Raw genomic sequence first — 21,776 nt, 5'->3', positions numbered from 1 at the left:
ATTCCTATCCTCCCGTATGTGTGCATTCCCTGTCTGTGCATGTTTTTCCAGCTCAGCCACGATTTCCTTTCAATGGATCATCATAGCCTGGTCCTCGTGTAGCTCTGAGCCTTCTCCTGTGTTTTCTTCTTTCATGATGTTTCTCAGTTGGTTCTTTAGACCATTTATCTGCATGTGTAGTTCTATATCTTCCAGGCTATTTATCACAGAGGATCCTGCATGATATGCAGTTAAAATGTCGTTCAAGGTGCCCCTTCTAGGTCTTCCCGTGCCCATGGTGTCCCTAGCGTATAGGATGTATATATCTGTTTTGTCTACATTCTCAAATTCTAACTCATAAAAGTTCTTGAACATTTCTCTGAGTAGGGCCTGGTATAGCTGCTCTATTTACTTCGGGCACCAGTCAGGTATATGCACCTCGGTAAAGTTTAAAATAACTGAAGCTACTGCATAATGTAGCCCCTGGTATAACACCATTTCGGTTGGTACCAATACTAATCCATTCCCGAGTCACTTGGTGGTGGTCGGACACCTTTCTATTATTGTTCTCACTGGCGGGGTCGTGGGCAGGGGTTTCTTAATGTGTGCTATAAGTTCGGTGGTGTTAATTGGGAGTGGGGAGTGTGGGACCACACACCCGTGTAGGCTGGAATCCCACCCCATCCCTTCCCCCTCATCTTGCCATTGCCTGGCAAAGGCGATTGATATGCCTGCAGGACAGATCTCCTCTGACCACCACATGCAGACGTAAATTCCCTGTTCAGACTCCCACCACTTGTTCTAACACACCTTCACTCCTCCCCGTGTCCCCGTGATGGTACGGGACGTGTCATTCCCGAGTCTTTCCCAGTCAGAGTGCTGATCCCCCACATCCTTGCTCAGCTTCCTGAGCCAGCACCATCTACCCAGGGGAATATTTCCTTTACAAGTCAAACATACACGTTTTCCCTCCGTGACACTGCCCCACGCAGCAACGACCCGTATCCTGGGGCATGGAACGGAGGCCTCCCCAGAGGTAAACCCTTCCTGGCTGGAGTAGTGGGTGGAATGAGACCCCATCCACCCTGGCCACCTTCCCTCGTGTGCGTACACGGTGAGCTCTTCCACACCCGGGGTGCCACCCCCTGCAGTCACGATCGGTGCTCTCTCTCCTGAGACCATAAATGGGGGATTCTTCCACGTCTCCTCAGCTGTCACTGCTCATCCTTATCAGGATGAGCAGGAACAGGACCCTGTTCATGTTGTTATCGATCTTGTAGTGCCTCTTTTACTGCCGACAAGGTGGGGTCTTTTCCTTTCCCCAATACATATGTCACTATTTTGTCACCGGCTGTCGGCTGAAACTCTTAACTTCTATATTCATATAAAGATCCTGATCCTATTCTACTCGTTTCACACCTTCCATACGTGTGGTTTCTTTTCGGTTGTGGTGCCCTGAAATCATTACACGCATCATCTACACTACGCTAGATTCTTACTAAACATACCTTAACACATATCGTATTATTTATGTACATCTGCCACCCATCTCCAGGTGGCCAGGTTAATTCCTGTCCTTCTCTTTTCATCTCTGGCCTCTGGGTTTCCAGCGGGGCCGGTAGTAGGTCGGACTGTACCACAGGACCTGGAGTGTCCTGACCGGAGGTGGGTCTGAGTCCCACACTATTGGGGGAATGTCCCCTCCGGTGATACAGCACACCGCTCCTTTGGGGGTGGCTGCCTGGTTCATTTTTTCCCCTGGGGGTTCTGCCTTGTTGAGGGCCGTGGGCTGGGGACCCCCAATTAGTGGCTGGTCCACCACTATCTCTTCTGGGGCTCCCTCGTCGCCCGAGGCTACCGGCTGGGTGTCCCTGCTCGTTGGCTGGTCCCTGATCTTAGGTACCCTTTCACGGCAGGTCCCTCTCCCGGGGCTGAACCACTTAAATTGGGGCGCTGGTGACCACGGTGCCTTCGGCCGTGGCGTGCGGAGAGTCCTTCTCAGGGTTTTGACCCCTGGGGGTGCGTCCAAGTCCCAAATGATTGGGGGGATAGCTCCTCCAGTAACTCAGTCCATCGCCCCTCTGGGTACAGTCTGTGGGTCTGCCACGTCCCCTGTGGGATTTCCACAGTCGGGGGCTGCTTGCTGAGGGACCCTGCCTTTAGCACAGTTCCCTGTTCCTGGCTGTCCCTTACGTTTCGCTGCTGTCCCGGGGTTGAAAAGTTTGCACTGGTTTATGTGGAACCACTTTGTACGGCGAGGCATTTTCACGGCACAGATCATGGGGCTTGCCTTGTCGACAATGTGGTACGGCCCCATGTACAGTGCTCCATAAACCCCTGCTCGAGCGTAGTTCCTTACCATAACCTGGTCCCCTATCTCCCATTCGTGGTGTTCGCGGGGATCTAACAGCAGTCAGTTGCTCCGATGCTGTTTTCCCATATTGTCAGCAGCCTGCCAGTGAATCTGTTTAATGTGTTCAAACAGGTTCCTGACAAAGCTGTCCCGGCTCGCTTCCCTAAGCTGACCTTCCGTGAGTACCAGGGCTAATACGTGGGTGGGGGTTCACCTGGCTCTGCCGGTCATGAGCTCATACGTGGAGTACCCCGTGATCTTTGACTGGCTGGCCCGGATCCCTATGAGGACCAGTTGTCGGACCTCTACCCACCTCTTGGGTGAGTCCCCTGTCTCTTTTCGCAGTCTTTCTTTGATGTTGCGGTTTAAATGCTCCACGGGCCCGGATGACTGCAGGTTGTGGGCGACATGCCATTTCTCTTTGATGCTGAGCACCTTAATGGACTCCTGCATCACCTGCCTGGTGAAGTGGCTCCCCTGGTCCGAATCCACGTACTGGGGTAGTCCCCATCGGGAGAACACCTCCCTGACCAGGATCCTGGCTGTTCCCAGGGCAGTGGCTGTTCGGCATGGGAAGGCTTCCACCCATTTGGTGAATATATCCACCAACACTAGACAGTACTGGTAACCTCCCTGGGCGGTGGGTCGAGGCACAATGTAATCGACCTGGATCGACTGCCAGGATCCCTCTACCCTCCTGATATGTCCCATAGACACCTTCCTTTACTGGGGGTCGGGGTTGTTGGCAGCGCACACCAGACAGCTGGCACAGAACTCGCGGACGTCTTCCCTGAGTCCTGGCCACCACCCTGCCTGTACCACCCATTGCCAAGTGGTCTCAGGTCCAGGAGGTCCTGCTCCTGGACCCTCGTGGGCCAGCTGGAGGAATTCTCTCCGCTGTTGTTGGGGTACTACCCATTGCTCCCCCCTGAACAGCATGCCTTCTGTACGGGCCGTCTACCCTTTCCCCTTTTTCTAGCGTGTTCAGGACAGTTTTAGGGACGGGGTCTTGGATCTGAACCGTTTTTAGGTCCGGGGACAATGCTACCCCTACCCTCCCTGTCATCCCAATCCTGCCCCTGACTGCTGCGATGGGGCCTGGGTTGTACGGATCCTAGAGCTTGCCCGTGCGCGCACCTTGCTTGGCCAACATGTCAGCCTGCTGGTTTCCCTCGCTACGGGGTTCAGTGGTGGAATGTGCCTTCACTTTATGTATATAGATCTTCCCTTCCTCCCCCACGGCTGTCATGATCTTTTCCAGTCGGGGCTTAATTGCCAGGGGTCTTCCGTCTGCAGATGTGTATCCGCGACGGGACCAGATAGCCAAGTACTCCAGGCACGAATTGCATGTGAACATACTGTCCGAGAAAATCGTGTGTCGGGTGGGGAATTCTTCGGGGTGTGTGACTACATATACCACCGCTGACAGTTCAACGTGCTGGGCACTCATCGTACTGGGGAGTTTAATCGCCAGGGCAATGCCTGCCTCTGGGTCATAAACTCCGCAGCCTGTGAGTCGTTCACCTGCAGATGCGTGCTTGAACCGTCCACAAAGATCTCTCGGCTTGACGGATATTACCCAGCCCGAAAACCTATGCTAATTTCCCATACCCCTTCTATGGAACACCGGTGGGCGGTCCCAGGATAGATCATGTTGGCTGCGAGTCTTGGCTCGCAGAGACTCTTACCCCTTAAGTCCATCTGGGAGAGGAGTAGGGTCCAGCGAGCAATGCGGGCACTGCTCTCTGTCCCGTCCTTGATCCTACCGTCCAGGAGCATTTGGATGGGCGTATGGTAGGTAAGGAGTGTGATAGGGGATCCCCTGTGAAGATCAGTGATCTTTTCACAGCCCAGTGAGTGGCTAGGAGGTGCCTCTCAAAGTTTGAGTATCCCTTCTCCACATCCGTGAGTATCCTGGAGGAGTAGACCACTGGTCTCAGCCGGCAGTGCCGCTCTTGGAACAGTACTGCACTCAGGCTGTCCCCACTGGCTGCTACCTACAGGAAAACTCTTTTACCCCCAACAATAGCCCCGAGAGCTGGTGCGATCTGCAGGTCTTTCTTGAGTTGGATAAATGCTGCCTCGCAACCTTCGTCCCATTCCCACTCCACTGCCTTGTGTCGGAGTCGGAGCAGAGGGGCTGCTGTGGCTGCATAATCCTCAATGAGATCACTGCAGTACCCGGTTAGCCCGAGAAAAGATCTTACTCCTGTCACTGTGTCGGGAGCTGGTAACTTCTGCACTGCTTCCCTTCTAGCTTTGTCAATGGCCCTTTCCCCAGCGCGCACAGCCAGTCCCAGGAATTTTACTTCCTTCAGGCCGATCTGTGCCTTTGTGGGATTCACTTTAAACCCTTCTTCTTTCAGCAGCTCCAGCAGTTCAGCCAGCAGTGGACCATGCTCCTCCCCCTCATCGGTGAACAGGAGCAGGTCATCCACATACTGTACCAGCTGCTGGGGTCTGCTGAAGCTCTTTAAACAGTTGGCCATACATTGATGGAAAATACTGGGGCTGTTGTGGAAGCCCTGAGGGAGACAGTTCCAAGTGTATTGCTGTCCTTTAAAGGTAAAAGCAAACTTGTACTGACCTTCTCTTCTTAAAGGTATGGACCAGAACCCGTTGGAAATATCCAGCACCGTGAAGTTGGTCGCGGAGGCTGGGATACGTCCAATGAGGTCATCCAACGGCAGCAACCGTGGGTGCACAGGCGGGGATGTTACGGTTGAGTATTCGATAATCCACCGTGGCTCTCCAGGTGTTGTCCCGTTTGTTAACCGGCCAAAACGGAGAGTTCACATGGGTAGCTATTGGTCTCAATACCCCTGTTTCACTAAAGAACCCAAGGCTGTTTCCATGTCAGCCTCCGCCACCCTGGGGAAGTTATACTGTTTCTACGGTCGGGTCATAGGGTCACCATCTATGCTAACCTCAACCCCGTTTATCCTCCCACAGTCATGTTTGTGAGTGGCAAAAGCTGCAAGGTTTGACCTCACATACTCTTGGTACTGCATCGGAGTGTTACTGACCTGTGATTCAAGGTCGTAACACTCCTTGGCTTCATGGTACACACCTTCCCTTTTCCCCATTTTTCTGGGATAACCATCACATCACTCTCCTGTCCCATACATACTGACCCCGAAAGACAGTGGTTTCTTAAATCCACGAGGATCCCATGGCCTCGAATGAAGTCAGCCTCCAGGATCCCTCTCCCTTCCTGTTCCCACTTCATCAGGACACAAGTCCATTTGGTGTGGAGTGTTCCGAAACGAATAGAGAACGGAACGGAGAAAGAGCCAACCTTCTCGGTGCCTGGGAAACCCACCAAGCTCTAGGGGACCCCACTAGACAGAGGTGAGGCGGCGCGGTTATTTACATAGACAAGGGTGCTTGATGCACCGGTATCCAGCAGGTCAGTCCCTTTCACCTTTTCCACCTCCATCTGAACGGTCGGTCTCCCCCACGCATCGTACTCGAGGGAACACAGGTGGACAGGCTGTGTCTGTTCTAGTCACTGTTTTGGCTGGGATGGGGCAGATGGGATTTCGGTACCGGTGGCAGTGGCTACCCTCCCAGAGCCATCCAGCATTGTTCGCAGCTCAGTCAGAAATGTATCAAACGGGTGGGGAGGGGCTGGCTTCTCAGTATCGGTCTTTTGGGCAGGGGCAGGAGAACTCTTCCCTGCGCTACTCTTCCATGGGTCTGGAGAAGGGACTCCCGTCATTACAGCCCATGGCTTCTCGAATATCTTCCTGGACAGCAGCACATGTCCTCTGCCCCCTTTTACTCTCGGCAGAGAGGAACCTGTACAGCTTGCTGTCCAGTGAGAGGAGGTGCATCTTTGCTATCTCGGCATCATCACACGCGTTAATATCCCCTGCCTGTTCCACTTGCATAAAGTGGACCGAGGTGTCCCCCTTTGGGGTGAGCTTTCCCAGGTGACTTATCATAGCCCTAAGCTGTTGGGTCGTGTGGGGAACCACAAACTGACTTTCCAGGGGCCCCAGACCCCCAGCACCGGTGGGCGGGCCAAACGTTTGTTGCCGGACCGGGCACATTGGCCCTGGTTCTGGCCCTTCCTGTTCTGGCTCGCCTGCCCCTCCTCCCTGCTGCCAAGCCAAGCTGAAACTCGGTGCCACAGGTGGTGGTGGTCCGCTGTCCCTGTCCGCCCAACAACTCGTTCACCCCTCCTGCTGCCGAACCGGTATAGTCACCGGCACCACAGGTGGTGGTTGAACAGTTTCCTCCTTCTCTTCCAGGTTTACCCGGGCCGTACCCGGGTTTATTAGGAATACATTGCCTTTTGCCTTGGACAGAGCAAGGGTTAAACTTTTGATTTGTTGCTGGCAGGGACCGTGGTCTCCTGACTCAATAGTGCTGGCTACTTTATAAGCTGCTGTACGTCTCTTAACTTCTCCTCCAACTCTTTTACTTGAAGGGTGAGGCGAGTGTTTTCCTCCCACAGTATCTTTTCATTATTCTTAGCCTCGGTAACCTGACACTGTAAATAGTTCTGGCTGTTTTTGAACCTTTCCATTCGCTGTGTCTTTCCATGTTTTAGATTACGGAGTTCCCCCCACACCTTTCTTCTGCCATAGCCCTGTCATGTGATGCTTCTGCACATTCACATCGTTCTGCCTGCAGTGACTCGATGTTCTTATCTAGGAGTTGGACCTGTCGCTGCAGGCAGGCCAACCAAATTGCCTTTTCTACTGATTCCTTATGGTCCTTGCTGGGTGTCCAGGGCCGCAGCGTATCCTGGATGCTCAGCGCGCAACAGATCAAGCACCCATTAAATAAGAACAAAAGAATTAGGAACAGGAGTAGGCCATCTAGCCCCTCGAGCCTGCTCTGCCATTCAACAAGATCATGGCTGATCTGGCCGTGGACTCAGCTCCACTTATCCGCCCGCTCCCCATAACCCTTAATTCCCTTATTGGTTAAAAATCTATCTATCTGTGACTTGAATACATTCAATGAGCTAGCCTCAAATGCTTCCTTGCGCAGAGAATTCCATAGATTCACAAGCCTCTTGGAGAAGAAATTCCTTCTCAACTTGCTTTTAAATTGGCTCCCCCATATTTTGAGGCTGTGCCCCCTAGTTCTAGTCTCCCAGACCAGTGGAAACAATCTCTCTGCCTCTATCTTGTCTATCCCTTTCATGATTTTAAATGTTTCTATAAGATCACCCCTCATCCTTCTGAACTCCAACGAGAAAAGTCCCAGTCTACTCAATCTATCATCATAAGGTAACCCCCTCATCTCCGGAATCAGCCTAGTGAATCGTCTCTGTACCCCCTCCAAAGCTAGTATATCCTTCCTGTAGTAAGGTGTCCAAAACTGCGCGCAGTTCTCCAAGTGCAGCCTCACTAATACCCTATACAGTTGCAGCAGGACCTCCCTGCTTTTGTACTCCATCCCTCTCGCAATGAAGGCCAACATTCCATTCGCCTTCCTGATTACCTGCTGCACCTGCAAACGAACTTTTTGGGATTCATGAACAAGGACCCCCAGGTCCCTCTGCACCACAGCATGTTGTAATTTCTCCCCATTCAAATAATATTCCCTTTTACTGTTTTTTTCCCCAAGGTGGATGACCTCACATTTTCCGACATTGTATTCCATCTGCCAAACCTTAGCCCATTCGCTTAACCTATCTAAATCTCTTTGCAGCCTCTCTGTGTCCTCTACACAACCCGCTTTCTTCCCAGTAATCTTTGTGTCATCTGCAAATTTTGTTCCACTACACTCTGTCCCCTCCTCCAGGTCATCTATGTATATTGTGCACAGTTGTGGTCCCAGCACCGATCCCTGTGGCACATCACTAACCACCGATTTCCAACGCGAAAAGGACCCATTTATCCCGACTCTCTCCTTTCTGTTAGCCAGCCAATTCTCTATCCATGCTAATACATTTCCTTTGACTCCACGTACCTTTATCTTCTGCAGTAACCTTTGTGTGGCACCTTATCGAATGCCTTTTGGAAATCTAAATACACCACATCCATCGGTACACCTCTATCCACCATGCTCATTATATCCTCAAAGAATTCCAGTAAATTAGTTAAACATGATTTCCCCTTCATGCATCCATGCTGCGTCTGCTTGATTGCACTCTTCCTATCTAGATGTCCCGCTATTTCTTCCTTAATGATAGTTTCAAGCATTGATGAGTGACATTCACTTTCTTATACACATCGGAGGAAATCCTTTCTGTCATCTTGGTTCTTTCATCCAAAACAGCAATCTCTGCATCACATCCTTTACACCAAAGTCCTGCCGTGGTCGCCATTCTCTTGGGGGTGGTGTGTGGGATCAGGTTCACCTCTGACATTCTGAGCGGATTGAATCGCTCGCACTTCCTGCGTTCTAGACTTTAGATTTATTTGGCGATGTGACAAAGAACAAGAGACAACTAGTTTTGTTGCAAAGAACCTCAATTTTAACAAGGGTAAGAATGTACAATGTCAAGCTTGTAATTACTAGAATAAAAAAACACTTTACCAAACATTCATGGGGTTACAGAATAATAATACACCTCCCACATCCCAATGCCTAACTCTGACTAGGTGAAACACTCGGGCAAACAGCGATTATGCTCACCAATCCTCTTATTATCAGTTGGCGGTGGTTCGCAATTTTGGGGTTCACTGGAGTCTGTAAGTTCTGCTTGCCATACCCTGAATGTTGTGAAAGACTTCTTGCTGCGTAGTCTTCAGTTGGGTGGTGTCCGCTGATGCGGCAGGGCGCGTATTGGATTTATGGGTAAGTACCCACGTTCTTCTGTCAGAAATTGGTTTTAAAGTTCTTTTGGGTAATGTTTCACCTGTTGGTATCGAGGAACAGATTGTAGAGGGGAAACTTTCGAATCTTTGGTTTCTTCTTGAGGACTGTTTATCTTAGAATTTGTTGGTCGCGGTGTTTTCGATGTTACCACGTTGGCTGTGGTCAGTTGCTGCTGCAATGATGATGTCGGAAGTTACTGGGAACTGCTTTCTCTGCTGTGATGATGTTCCTTCTTCTCCTTCGGTAGCAGGGCAGTGTAGTCCAGGAGTGTCGTCGAGGCTGAAGATGTTGGAGCTCAGAAGACCTGCATAGGAGGCTGTGTAGCAAGCTCTCTGGAAGGCTTATTACAAACTGCTGCAGTGGTCTCTCTTCTTTTTCCCTCGTTCCCCTTCTCCTTCTTTCGTTAAAAAACAGGGCCCCAGTTATACTTTGAGAGCCGTTCTAATCTGCGCGCCAAATGAGCCCCGATTCTTTGATTTTAATTTTGGCGGGCTTGATATCTCTTTGTTATATTTTGGCGGGCCCATTAATGGTAACCTGTCTCGGATGTGTCGATCTTTTGAATTTGTTTCTTGATCGGGAAAATTAGATTTTTGGTATTTTCAATGTCAGTCTCAGCCTGGATTTTCCATGCGGGCTGGATGGGCCATTGTCATTATGTATACGCTGGATGGGTTTCCTGCTCTGAGTGATGGCTGGCTATCTCTGGGTTGATTGTTGCTATGTTAATGTCTCCCGGGGAGATGGTTTTTCGAGTTTACACAATTCCCCAGACAAGTTGTTCAGCTTCAATATCCCAGACAGTTTCAATACCCAAACTGGTTTCTTTGAACGATCCTTTAGTTCTCAGCCCTGTCCACACGGACCCAATCTGCCTTGTAAAATCCCAAATTCGATTAAAACTCGTAGTTTCTTCCAGTTAGGATCCCAAACTTTCTGGTTGATAGTTCTAAATTAAATTTCCTTTCCAATGAGTCCAAACACAGGGGAGGTTGTCCCACGAATTTTTGCCATCCTACTCCTGCACCTATTTTCTATGTTTCTATGTTTCGATGTTTCTATGTTTCAAAAACTTTGGCATGATTGGTTCCATGGTGTAATGGTGAGCATTCTGGACTCAGTAAACCAGTGATCTGAGTTCAAATTGTGGTGGAACCTCAATTCTTGCTGTCCCAGCTGCTGATAATTTGGGACAAACAAGTGAAAGACACCTGGTGCTGGTGGGCAGTTTTGTTGCCTTTGCCAGTGTTGCCTGGTCTAGTTGTGAAATCACGTGTTGAACCATCAGTTACCTGTTACAAATCAGCGGAGGAGAAACCAGTTTTTTATCTAATGCTGCCTTTACCTGCACGATGTGTGCTGAGATTATGTGTGCAATATGCATTCAGCAGGATGAATAAAAGCAACGCTTTTGAAATGCAGGCACTGCATGTTTTGTACTCGAAAGAATTTGCATTTTCTTTTCATGCCAAGCATTTTACATTAATGCATTGCAATGCCAATGCACTTTTTACCTGGCAAGACTGAAGTACAAGCTGTGATGAACAGTGTGAAACAGAAACAGCTACTTGAGAACCCATAGCCTCGACGGTATCTGTGTGAATCGCTCTGCATCAATAATTAGCAGAGCGGAAAGAGAGGAAACTGACGGTGTGGATGAGAAAAGGCCGAGCCAAATTGTAATGTTGCAGATGGTTTTGTTGTTTTTGAGAAATGTTTCAAAGATTTTGTCATGGTTGTTGCCATGGTGTAATGGTGAGCACTCTGGACTCTAAATTTAATGATCTGAGTTCTAATCTCAGTCGAACCTGAATGCTTGTTGTCCCAGCTGCTGAAAATTTGGGACAAACAAGTGAAAGACACCTGGTGCTGGTGGGCAGTTTTGTTGCCTTTGTCATTGATGCTTGATCTACAAGTCTAGTTGTCAAATCGTGTGTTCAACCGTCAGTTATCTGCTACAAATCAGCGGAGGACAAATCACTTTGTTGTCTAATGCTGCCTTTGTCTGCACAATGTGTGCTGAGATTATCTGTGCAATATGCATTCCGCAGGATCAATAATTGCAATGCTGTTTGAAATGCAGGCACGGCATAGAAACAAAGAAACACAGAAAATACTTGCAGGGGTAGGCCATTCGACCCTTCGAGCCTGCACCATCACTCAATAAGATCATGGCTGATCATTTACCTCAGTACCCATTTCCTGCTTTGTCTCCATACCCCTTGATCCCTTTAGCCGTAAGGGCCAAATCTAACTCCCTCTTGAATATATCCAACGAACTGTCATCAAAAACTCTCTGCAGTAGTGAATTGCACAGGTTAACAACTCTCTGAATGAAGAAGGTTCTTCTCATCTTGGTCCTAAATCGCTTAAACTGTGTTCCATGGTTCTGGACTTCCCCAACATTGGGAACATTCTTCCTGCATCTAACCTGTCCAGTCCCATCAGAATTTTATATGTTTTTATGAGATCCCATCTCATCTTTCTAAACGCCAGTGAATAAAGGCACAGTCGATCCAGTCTCTCCTCATATGTCGGTCCTGCCATCCCGGGAATCAGTCTAGTGAACCTTCGCACTCGACAAAACGTTATCTTTTCATGCCAAGCATTTTACATTAATGCATTGCAATGCAAACGCACTTTTGACCTGGCAAGACTGAAGTACAAGCTGTGATGAACAGTGTGAAACAGAAACAGCTACTTGAGAAACCATAGCCTCGACGGCATCTGTATGAATTGCTCTGCATCGATAATTAGCAGAGCGTAACGAGGGGAAACTGAGGCGAGACATGAGAAAAGGCCGATCCAAAGTGTAATGGTGGCAATGATTTTGTTGTTTTTGAGAATTTTTTCAAAGATTTTTGTGTGGTTGGTTCCATGGTGTAATGGTGAGCACTCTGGACTTTGAATCCAGCAATCTGAGTTCAAATCTCAGTAGGACCTCAATTCTTGTTGTCCCAGCTGCTGAAAATTTGGGACAAACAAGTAAAAGATACCTGGTGCTGGTGGGCAATTTTATTGCCTTTATTATTGATGCTTGATCGACAAGTCTCGTTGTCAAATCCTGTGCTCTGGGGGAGCACAGTCCCGCATTGCTGAACTCTTTGATTCAGCACGCAGTCTGAAGTTTGGATTAAAAAACAGGAAGATTGAAGTTTGGATGGAAAAGAGACTGTTCGACAATGTGGTGCCTTCAGCCAGTGAGATGAGCAACTGGTCATTGTCTGGATGTTATATATTTGAGTACCTTGTTACGGTGGGAATAATGGAAATTCAGGACTAAACGATTTGACGATGTCTGTATGTTCTGTATTTGAGTTTAAACTTGTTACTATATAATGAGATCTGTAGGTTAAACAAGCAATATTAAGTCTGTCTGTTTAACGATTCAGAAAGCAGTTCGTCTGGATTGTCTAAATGCAAAGAATAAGAGTTCAAAGGCTTTTTCAGTATAAAGATGACTGCAGTATGGACTGCAGAGACACAGACATCAGAGACACTGGATATTTGGAAGGTGTGTGTCTCAAGCAGCCACGGAAATCGAAGCATGCTGCCTTTGTGAAGTGTTCTCAGTACTTTCATATTTGGTTTGCTGAGTATGAATGTTTAAATAAAAGACCCGATCCTGCCTTTACTACAACGGAGTGTGCGCGGGTAATTCGACGTTAAAAGCAACGAAGTGAAAAGAGCAAGACAGCCGTTTACAACATTTTAGTGACCCCGACGTGATTTTCAAAAGTTCGTTAGCTCATTCGAAGCCCCCGACATGAAGCAGAAAGTTGGCTGAGTTGTTGGAAGAAGTGTTTCCCACACATCAGTTCGTGGGGTGAGCATTCTCTTAATTGTCGTGATTAAAGGGATCTTCAGTTAGTAATGGGAGGCTCAGGGGATATTCCAGTTGAAGTCCGGTCATTTCTTAATGAGTGGATTGAGTTGAAAGGGGGAACTTATGGGATAAGACAGGAAACAATGACAGGAGGATGGAGAGAGACGGCAGTCCTTAGTGGAGAGCGTCCAGTTAAAAAAGATTAAAATGTTTGGCTTCCACACATCCACAATGAATGTCCCACCCTTTACTTGGGAAAAGTACAACTGAGAGTGGACAAGTTCCATCCCGGTCAGAGCAATCTGAAGCTTTAACTGACTGACACCCTGGTTTGGGATGTCTTGCAGGATGCAATTGCGTCAGTCTCTGTGGCGCAATGGGTTAGCACGTTCGGCTGTTAACCGAAAGGTTGGTGGTTCGAGACCACCCAGGGACGAAGCATTTAACTGTTTTTCCCCGAGGATTCGGTGCTGCACGATTCCAGGTTGTCATTGTGCGTTTTGGCAACGCGAATATATTCCAAAAACATTGCCAGCTGTGCTGTTATCCAGTGAGTTCCCACTCCAATACTTTTATGAGCATTCAGTTTGAGTGTATACAGACTCGCTGAGAGTCGGCACGGGCTCGACGGGCCGAATGGCCTTCCGTGCTGTAACCATTCCATGATTCTATAAGTTAGTGGCACATTTCATAGTGTGGGTCGAAGCAGAACATTTCAAAGGGACATGGATTGAGTCGGCAAAACTAGAGGCATCTGATTCAGGAGATTCGGGGGGCATGGAAATTCGGAAGTTTAATGACTTTGAAAGGAACATTTTTGTTTTGTGCAGTTACGGTCAGAGAAATGTTTGTGAAAGGAATTTTTTGAACAGAGGAATGCAGCATTTAATCTTCTGCCTTAACACTTCTTCCTGGGTGTCGGGGTCACATTTCTTTTCGAGGTTATTCTTCTCAAAAAGGAGTTAGATGTAGTCCTTCAGACTAGGGGGATCAAGGGCTATGGTGGGAAAGCAGGAATGGGGTATTGAAGTTGCATGTTCAGCCATGAACTCATTGAATGGCGGTGCAGGCTCAAAGGGCCGAATGGCCTACCTCTGCACCTATTTTCTATGTTTTCTATGTTTCTTGAATTTATATTTCCTTTGGTGTTTCACAATAACCAGACATTTGCTCTAAAGTCTTTCTCACTGGTTGCCCAGTCTCCTGTTGATGTACCAGCAATGAACATTTTCAACCAGACACCGAAAACACACTGTGCAAATTGGGACATGCTTTAACAGTTAACGTGGGGCTCGAACCCCCAAATTCGAGATTAAAATTCTCATGCTCGACCGATTGATCTCACGGGGCTTCTACCAAATAGACGTTTTTGTCGTTGATTGCAGCCAGGTGCCTGTTGGCTCCGCCCCAGATGTTTAAACTTGCTGTCAAGGAACTGCCAGGATCTTCTTGAATGGTGAACCAGGCTCGAGGGGCCGAATGGCCTACTCCGGCCCCTAATCCTTACATGTTTATGACCTTATGACCTTTCACAGGAGAACAAACTCGCCCCTGAGCATGCATGAGGAGAAAGCTCCAGAAAATATTCCCACCCGGTGAGCTTTCGCGTGTGAGACGAACGTGTTAACCGCTACACTGCGCAAACATCTCCACTTTCAGCACCCGGTCAGACGGAAATGTTAAGCGAGCAGGTGAACTGCTGAATCCCACTTTGAAGGAGTTGATCGTGGTGTGAAACAATGAGTTTCACTTAATGATTAAAAATAAGAAATGTCAGATTTAAACACAGACCTCGAGAGAAGACTGCAACCTGAACACAGCACCTGAGACCGCTCGGCGATCCTGACTATTTAATGCTGTATGTGGCCATCTGCAGGTTGATTTTCAACTTTTGTATCCTGTCACATGAAATAAATGAGGGCAGTAGGCGTATCTCTGTCTGACACCGGGGAAACAGTGAGATAAACCTTGGAGCAAGGGTCTGGTTATTGCCAAACAGCAAAGAATATATTAATTCTGGAAGAACAATATCTAAAAGTACAGTCACCCTGATGTGATTTAAACACGCTACCTTCGGAACTGAAATCAGTCACGCTATCATTGCGCCACGAGGACTACGTCATAAGACTCAGATGTTCGTCTATATGAAGGTGTCACAATACAAGGAGCTTTAAAATCTCCGCCCATTCCCACCTGGTGTCAGAAGCAGCGCTCACCTCCCAGTCACTGTATGTTTTTTTCTCAAACTTTTGTGTTGCTTTCACGGGAAAGCATCATTAATTAACCCATCACCTTCTTTTGCACAATGAAAGAAATGCTAACTGAGGGACAGTCGATACTTCAATCATTTGTCCTGTGCTTTGTGGAGCGGGCAGGGAAGTGGACCTGAATCCATGATCACATCGACCATGATCGTATTAAATGTCGGAGCAGGCTCGAGGGGCGTATGGCCGACTCCTGCTCCTATTTCTTATGTTCTTATGTTATTCTGCATGTTGACCCATTTTACACACTGTATTCTACGATCTGGTTCAAAATCTTCATTGCCGATGACATCAGGAATCTGGGGCAACTTTTGTCAAATTTAACAGCACCGGTTATTCCGACCAGGCACAGAAAATAGAATCAGTAGTGAAGATAAAAGCCCATGGTGCTCATTTTCAGATTCAACGCAGTAGGATTTCAAATAAATTTTAAGAATTTTACAGTGAAATGATTTGGAAGTGTTATTGCATTTGTGTCTGTAATTAAACTTTGTGGCGTCTGACTCCCGTTCATGCCTCTGCTGAATAAGAAAGGAGGGTTTGACGTTGACCAGACTGCACTGCCCCTGATATATGTGAGCTCATCCTTTATATTCAGTCGTTTCTCGCCCTTTGATGGGCTGCAGTGTAGCGGATATCACGTTGGCGTCACACGCGAAATGTACCCGGTGAATCCGTTTTCTCTCACTCAAAGTTATCTATTTATTGAAGTGAAATAATGAGCACTTAAGGAATAAGGGATCACATTTGCCAGGAGAATAAATAGCAAATAAAAACAGCAAATGCTGGAAATCTCAGCAGGTCAGGCAGTATTTGCCAGGAGACGAAACTCGCCTCTGATTGTTCCTCTATAGCAACTTTAAACATAATGGTCCTTCCCGGGATGGAACCTCATACCTTTCATGTGTAATGCAAACGTGATAAGCACACGTGATAACCACTACACTACAGAAACCTCTGGCACAGCTGGCACAACAGAGGGGAGCTGACCAGTGAGCTCCCTCTGTGCTGATCAGGAATGTGTTGGCTCACCTGAAAAAACTTCTGTCCCACACTGAAAGTTCTCAATCCTTCTTCTCCGCTGCCCTTTGCAGAAATGTCACGGATCACCCAGCCACCGTGATCACTTCCACATCCTCACAGTGGGGCCACAGAGGCTCCTACCATCTCCCCGCGATCAGCGAACTCGCCCTGTTTACTAAATTAAACCCAGAACACGTGCTCGGCAAAGGGCAGGAGAAGCCAGATCGTCTGTAAGATCGGTCTATGACAGAAAGTATTGGTATTCATGGTGACTACAGCAATTATTAATCGTCTCACAGAACTCAATTATTTTTACGCAATGAATTGATCGACAATTGAAACCAGGTTAGTGCACCGGATCTTAACCCCTCGACCACCAGGGAACAGTTATGATACATGTCGATATATTTATATATATATTTATATATGAACCGGAATATCAGTAATTGGCTGCCTAGACCTCATGGTGCAACAGTAGTGCGTCTAACTTTGAGTGAGAGAAATTGTTCCACAGTGACACCCATTTCATCTTTTGTTCCCTTTTAAACACTGGAAACTGAGACAGGGGGAATAAATAGAGAACTAAAAGCACAGGGATATAGACAAGAGGAAGAGAGAAGGTGATGGATATTGGCCCCACCCAGAACTAATGCAGAAACCCCTCTGCTGCGCTCGGGGTGGCCACCCACAGCCTGGATACACTAACGGGAGAACACCAGCGGCAGGTCGGGGCCATAAAAGGAACGGCGGGCGGCCCTGGGAGCAGCTTGGAGGTCCCGGGAGACTACTCCAGGGAGCAGCGCGAGCTGGTGCAGGATTGCGGCAGCAGCGAGGAGTGGCATCATCAAGGTCCAGGTCGATGATTGGAGCGTGGGCAGATACAGCAGGAGCGGCGAGATCGGGACGAAGGAGCAGTGAGAGACTGTAGAGCGACGTGATCAGGGCCCGGGGAGGCATGAGTTCGGGGCCAGTGGCCCAGGGGCAGCACGGGCCAGCCCACACTGCGATATATGTGTGCACTGGTTCCGTGCAGCAGAACTGGTCTCCAGTCGACCTGCTTAACCCTTGCCACTGGACCAAGACCAAGCTCTGTCAAGGCCTTTTGATGGCTGGGGTGCAACGGCCATCACAACTAAAAAAAATCCACGCACAGGCATCTTCCACCGTTCGGGATGTAGTTCGGGTCCTTCATTAAAACACCTGTGAACTCATCCTTTTTCGGCGTGGAAGCAAGTCATCCTCGTGCGGCGCTTCAGAATACATGTCGAAAAGGCAAAGTCACTGAATCCGTCTCATTTGCTCCTCCGATCAAGAATAACAACACACACTAAAAATGCTTCAATGATGGTTACACTTTATCTCCGTGCAGCCTCTACAGTCTAAAGACACCACAACGGTAGTGTGAATACATTCTTCCCATCAAAGTTCTATTTGTGCTACTTTGTTGTGGCAACTCTTGATTGCAGTCACCAAGATATGCCTTGAGATAGAGGGTAAAACTCATTCTTTTCCTTTGGCAATGCTTTTAAGAATCTGAGAAGATTTGACTGGAGGTTTATTAACAGATAGCACTTCGTAAGGCCTTTATCTCCATATTTGCTAAGCAGTTGGCTCGTTGGTCTAGTTGTATGATTCTCACTTTGGGGTTGTTACTTGAAATTTGCGAGAGATCCCGGGCGAGCCCTTTTTTGCCGTGAATTTTGAATTTGCATCGAACTTTTGCAAAGAAGCACTTGCATTTCTGCAGCGTCTGTCAGGAACTCATAACGCCCCAAAGCGCTTTACAGCCGTTGAGTTACCTTTGAAATGTTGTCACTTGAGTAAAGATGTGCCCAAATCACCCCACACGCATCTCAACTCTTTGTGAAGGAGTTCATAGAATCAAAGAAGTTTACAGCACGGAAGGAGGCCAATTCGCCCCATCGTGTCCATGCCGGCCAACAAGAGGCTATCCAGCCGAATCCCACTTTCCAGCTCTAGGTCCATAACCCTTCAGGTTACAACACTTCAGGTCACATCCAAGCACTTGTAAAATGTGGTGAGTTTTTCTTCCTCTACCACCCTTTCAGGCAGTGAGTTCCAGACCCCCACAACCCTCTGTGTGCAGAAATAAATAGGTGCAGGCGAAGGCCATTCGGCCCTTCGAGCCGCACCACCACGGAGAATGAAACAGTTAATTCAGAGACCGTGGTCCAGAACTTAAAGAAGGGTAACTTTGAAGGTGTGATGCATGAATTGGCTAGGATAGATTGGCGAATGATACTTAAGGGGTTGACAGTGGATGGGCAATGGCAGACATTTACAGACCGCATGGATGAACTGCAACAATTGTACATCCCTGTCTGGTGTAAAAATAAAAAAGGGAAGGTTGCTCAACCGTGGCTATCAACGGAAATCAGGGACAGTATTGAAGCCAAGGAAGTGGCATACAAATAGGCCAGAAATAGCAGCGAACCCGGGCACTGGGTTTGATTAGGGCAGGGAAAATAGAGTACGAGAGGAAGCTTGCAGGGAACATTAAAATGTACTGCAAAAGCTTCTATAGATATGTAAAGAAAAAAAGGTTAGTAAAGACAAACGTAGGTCCCCTGCAGTCAGAATCAGGGGAAGTCATAACTGGGAACAAAGAAATGGCAGACCAATTGAACAAGTACTTTGGTTCGGTATTCACTAAGGAGGACACAAACAATCTTCCGGATATAAAAGGGGTCAGAGATTCTAGTAAGAAGGAGGAACTGAGGGAAATCCTTATTAGTCGGGAAATTGTGTTGGGGAAACTGATGGGATTGAAGGCCGATATATTCCCAGGCCTGATGGTCTGCATCCCAGAGCACTTAAGGAGGTGGCCTTGGAAATAGCGGATGCATTGACAGTCATTTTCCAACACCCCATAGATTCTGGATCAGTTCCGATGGAGTGGAGGATAGCCAATGTAACCCCACTTTTAAAAAAAGGAGGGAGAGAGAAAGCAGGGAATTATAGACCGGTCAGCCTGACATCAGTAGTGGTGAAATTGATGGAATCAATTATTAAGGCTGTCATAGCAGCGCATTTGGACAGAGGTGACATGATAGGTCCAAGTCAGCATGGATTTGTGAAAGGGAAATCATGCTTGACAAATCTTCTGGAATTTGTTGAGGATGTTTCCAGTAGAGTGGACAAGGGAGAACCAGTTGATGTGGTGTATTTGGACTTTCAGAAGGCTTTCGACAAGGTCCCACACAAGAGATTAGTGTGCAAAGTTAATGCACATGGGTTTGGGGGTAGTGTGTTGACGTGGATTGAAAATTAGTTGGCAGACAGGGAGCAAAGAGTTGGAGTAAATGGGTACTTTTCAGAATGGCAGGCAGTGACTAGTGTGGTACCGCAAGGGCCCTAGCTGTTTACATTGTACATTAATGATTTAGACGAGAGGACTAAATGTAGTGTCTCCAAATTTGCAGATGACACTAAGTTGGGTGGCAGTGTGAGCTGCGAAGAGTATGTTATGAGGCTGCAGAGTGACTTGGATAGGTTAGGTGAGTGGGCAAATGCATGGCAGATGAAGTATAATGTGGATAAAGGTGAGGTTATCCACTTCGGTTGAAAAACAGAGAGACAGACTATTATCTGAATGGTGACAGATTAGGAAAAGGGGAGGTGCAACGAGACCTGGCTGCCATGGTACATCAGTCATTGAAGGTTGGCATGCAGGTACAGCAGGCAGTTACGAATGCAAATGGCATGTTGGCCATCATAGCGAGGGGATTTGAGTATAGGGGCAGGGAGGTGTTACTACAGTTGTACAGGGCCTTGGTGAGGCCACACCTGGTGTATTGTGTACAGTTTTGGTCTCCTAACTTGAGGAAGGATGTTCTTGCTATTGAGGAAGTGCAGCGAAGGTTCACCAGACTGATTCCCAGTATGGCGGGCCTGACATATCAAGAAAGACTGGATTCACTGGAGTTCAGACAAATGAGAGGGGATCTCATAGAAACGTTTAAAATTCTGGCGGGTTTAGACAGGTTAGATGCAGGAAGAATGTTCCCAATGTTGGGGCAGTCCAGAACCAGGGCTCACAGTCTTAGGATAAGGGGTAAGCCATTTAGGACCGTGATGAGGAGAAACTTCTTCACCCAGAGAGTGGTGAACCTGTGGAATTCTTTACCACAGGAAGTTGATGAGGCCAATTCACTAAATATATTGAAAAAGGAGTTAGACGTAGCCCTTACTACTCGGGGGATCAAGGGGTATGGCGAGAAAGCAGGAGTGGGCTACTGAAGTTGCATGTTCAACCATAAACTCATTGAATGGTGGTGCAGGCTAGAAGGGCCGAATGGCCTACTCCTGCACCTATTTTCTATGTTTCTACATTCCAATAAGATTATGGCTGATCATTCACCTCAGTACCCCTTTCCTACTTTCTCTTCATACCCCTTGAGCCCTTTTGCCATAAAGGTCACAGCTAATTCCCTCTGGAATATTTCAAATGAACTGGCATCAACAATTCTCTGCGGCAGAGAATTCCACAGGTTAACAACTCTCTGAGTGAAGAAGTTTCTCCTCATCTCGGTCCTAAATGGCGTACCCCTTATCCCTGAGGCTCTGACCCCTGGTTCTGGACTTCCCCAACATCGGGCACATTCTTCCTGCCTCTAACCTTTCCAGTCCCGTCAGAATTTTATATGTTTCTTTGAGATCCCCTCTCATTCTTCTAAACTCCAGTGAATACAGGCCCAGTCAATCCATTCTCTCCTCATATGTCAGTCCTGCCATCCAGGGAATCAGTCTAGTGAACCTTCTCTGCACTCTCTCAGTAGCAAGAACATCCTTCCTCAGATTAGGAGACCAAACCTGAACACAATATTCCAGGTGAGGCCTCACTTAGGCCCTGTACAACTGCAGTAAGACCTTCCTGCTCCAATACTCAAATCCCCCAGCTATGAAGGCCAACATGCCATTTGCCTTCTTCACCGCCTGCTGTACCTGCATGCCAACTTTCAATGACTGATGTACCATGACACCCAGGTCTCGTTGCACCTCCCCTTTTCCTAATCTGCCGCCATTCAGATAATAATCTGCCTTCACGTTTTTGCCACCAAAGTGGATAACATCACATTTATCCACATTAAAGTGCATCTGCCATGTATTTGCCCACTCACCTATCCTTTCCAAGTCACTCTTCAGCCTCTTAGCATCCTCCTCACAGCTCACACCGTCACGCAGCTTAGAGTCACCTGCAAACTTGGAGATATAACACTCAATTTCTTCATCGAAATCATTGATGTATATTGTAAATAGCTGAGGTCCCAGCACTGAGCCCTGCAGCACCCCACTAGTCACTTCCTGTCATTCTGAGAAGGACCCATTTATCCCGACTCTCTGCTACCTGTCTGCCAACCAGTTCTCTATCCATGTCAATACATTACCCCCAATACAATGTGCTTTAATTTTGCACACTAATCTCTTGTGTGGGACCTTGTCAAAGGCCTTTTGAAAGTCCAAATGCATTACATCCACTGGTTTTCCCTTGTCCACTCTCCTTGTTCCATCCTCAAAAAATTCTAGA

General features: G+C 47.8%; 2 non-coding genes across 2 annotated transcripts; both read left to right on the top strand.

The window, feature by feature from the left end:
• The first annotated feature begins 11,986 nt into the window (after positions 1 to 11,986).
• trnaq-uug (transfer RNA glutamine (anticodon UUG)) lies at positions 11,987 to 12,058 on the top strand. The gene has a single exon. It is a non-coding gene; the product is annotated as a tRNA-Gln (tRNA).
• Positions 12,059 to 13,303: 1,245 nt separating this feature from the next.
• Positions 13,304 to 13,377, top strand: trnan-guu (transfer RNA asparagine (anticodon GUU)). Its single transcript has one exon. It is a non-coding gene; the product is annotated as a tRNA-Asn (tRNA).
• Positions 13,378 to 21,776: the final 8,399 nt, after the last annotated feature.

Source organism: Pristiophorus japonicus, unplaced genomic scaffold (genome assembly GCF_044704955.1).
Source record: "Pristiophorus japonicus isolate sPriJap1 unplaced genomic scaffold, sPriJap1.hap1 HAP1_SCAFFOLD_112, whole genome shotgun sequence".
In the NCBI taxonomy this organism is placed as follows: Eukaryota; Metazoa; Chordata; class Chondrichthyes; family Pristiophoridae; genus Pristiophorus; species Pristiophorus japonicus.
Note: the sequence above shows the minus strand (reverse complement) of the source record. Positions and strands in the feature narration are given on the sequence as shown.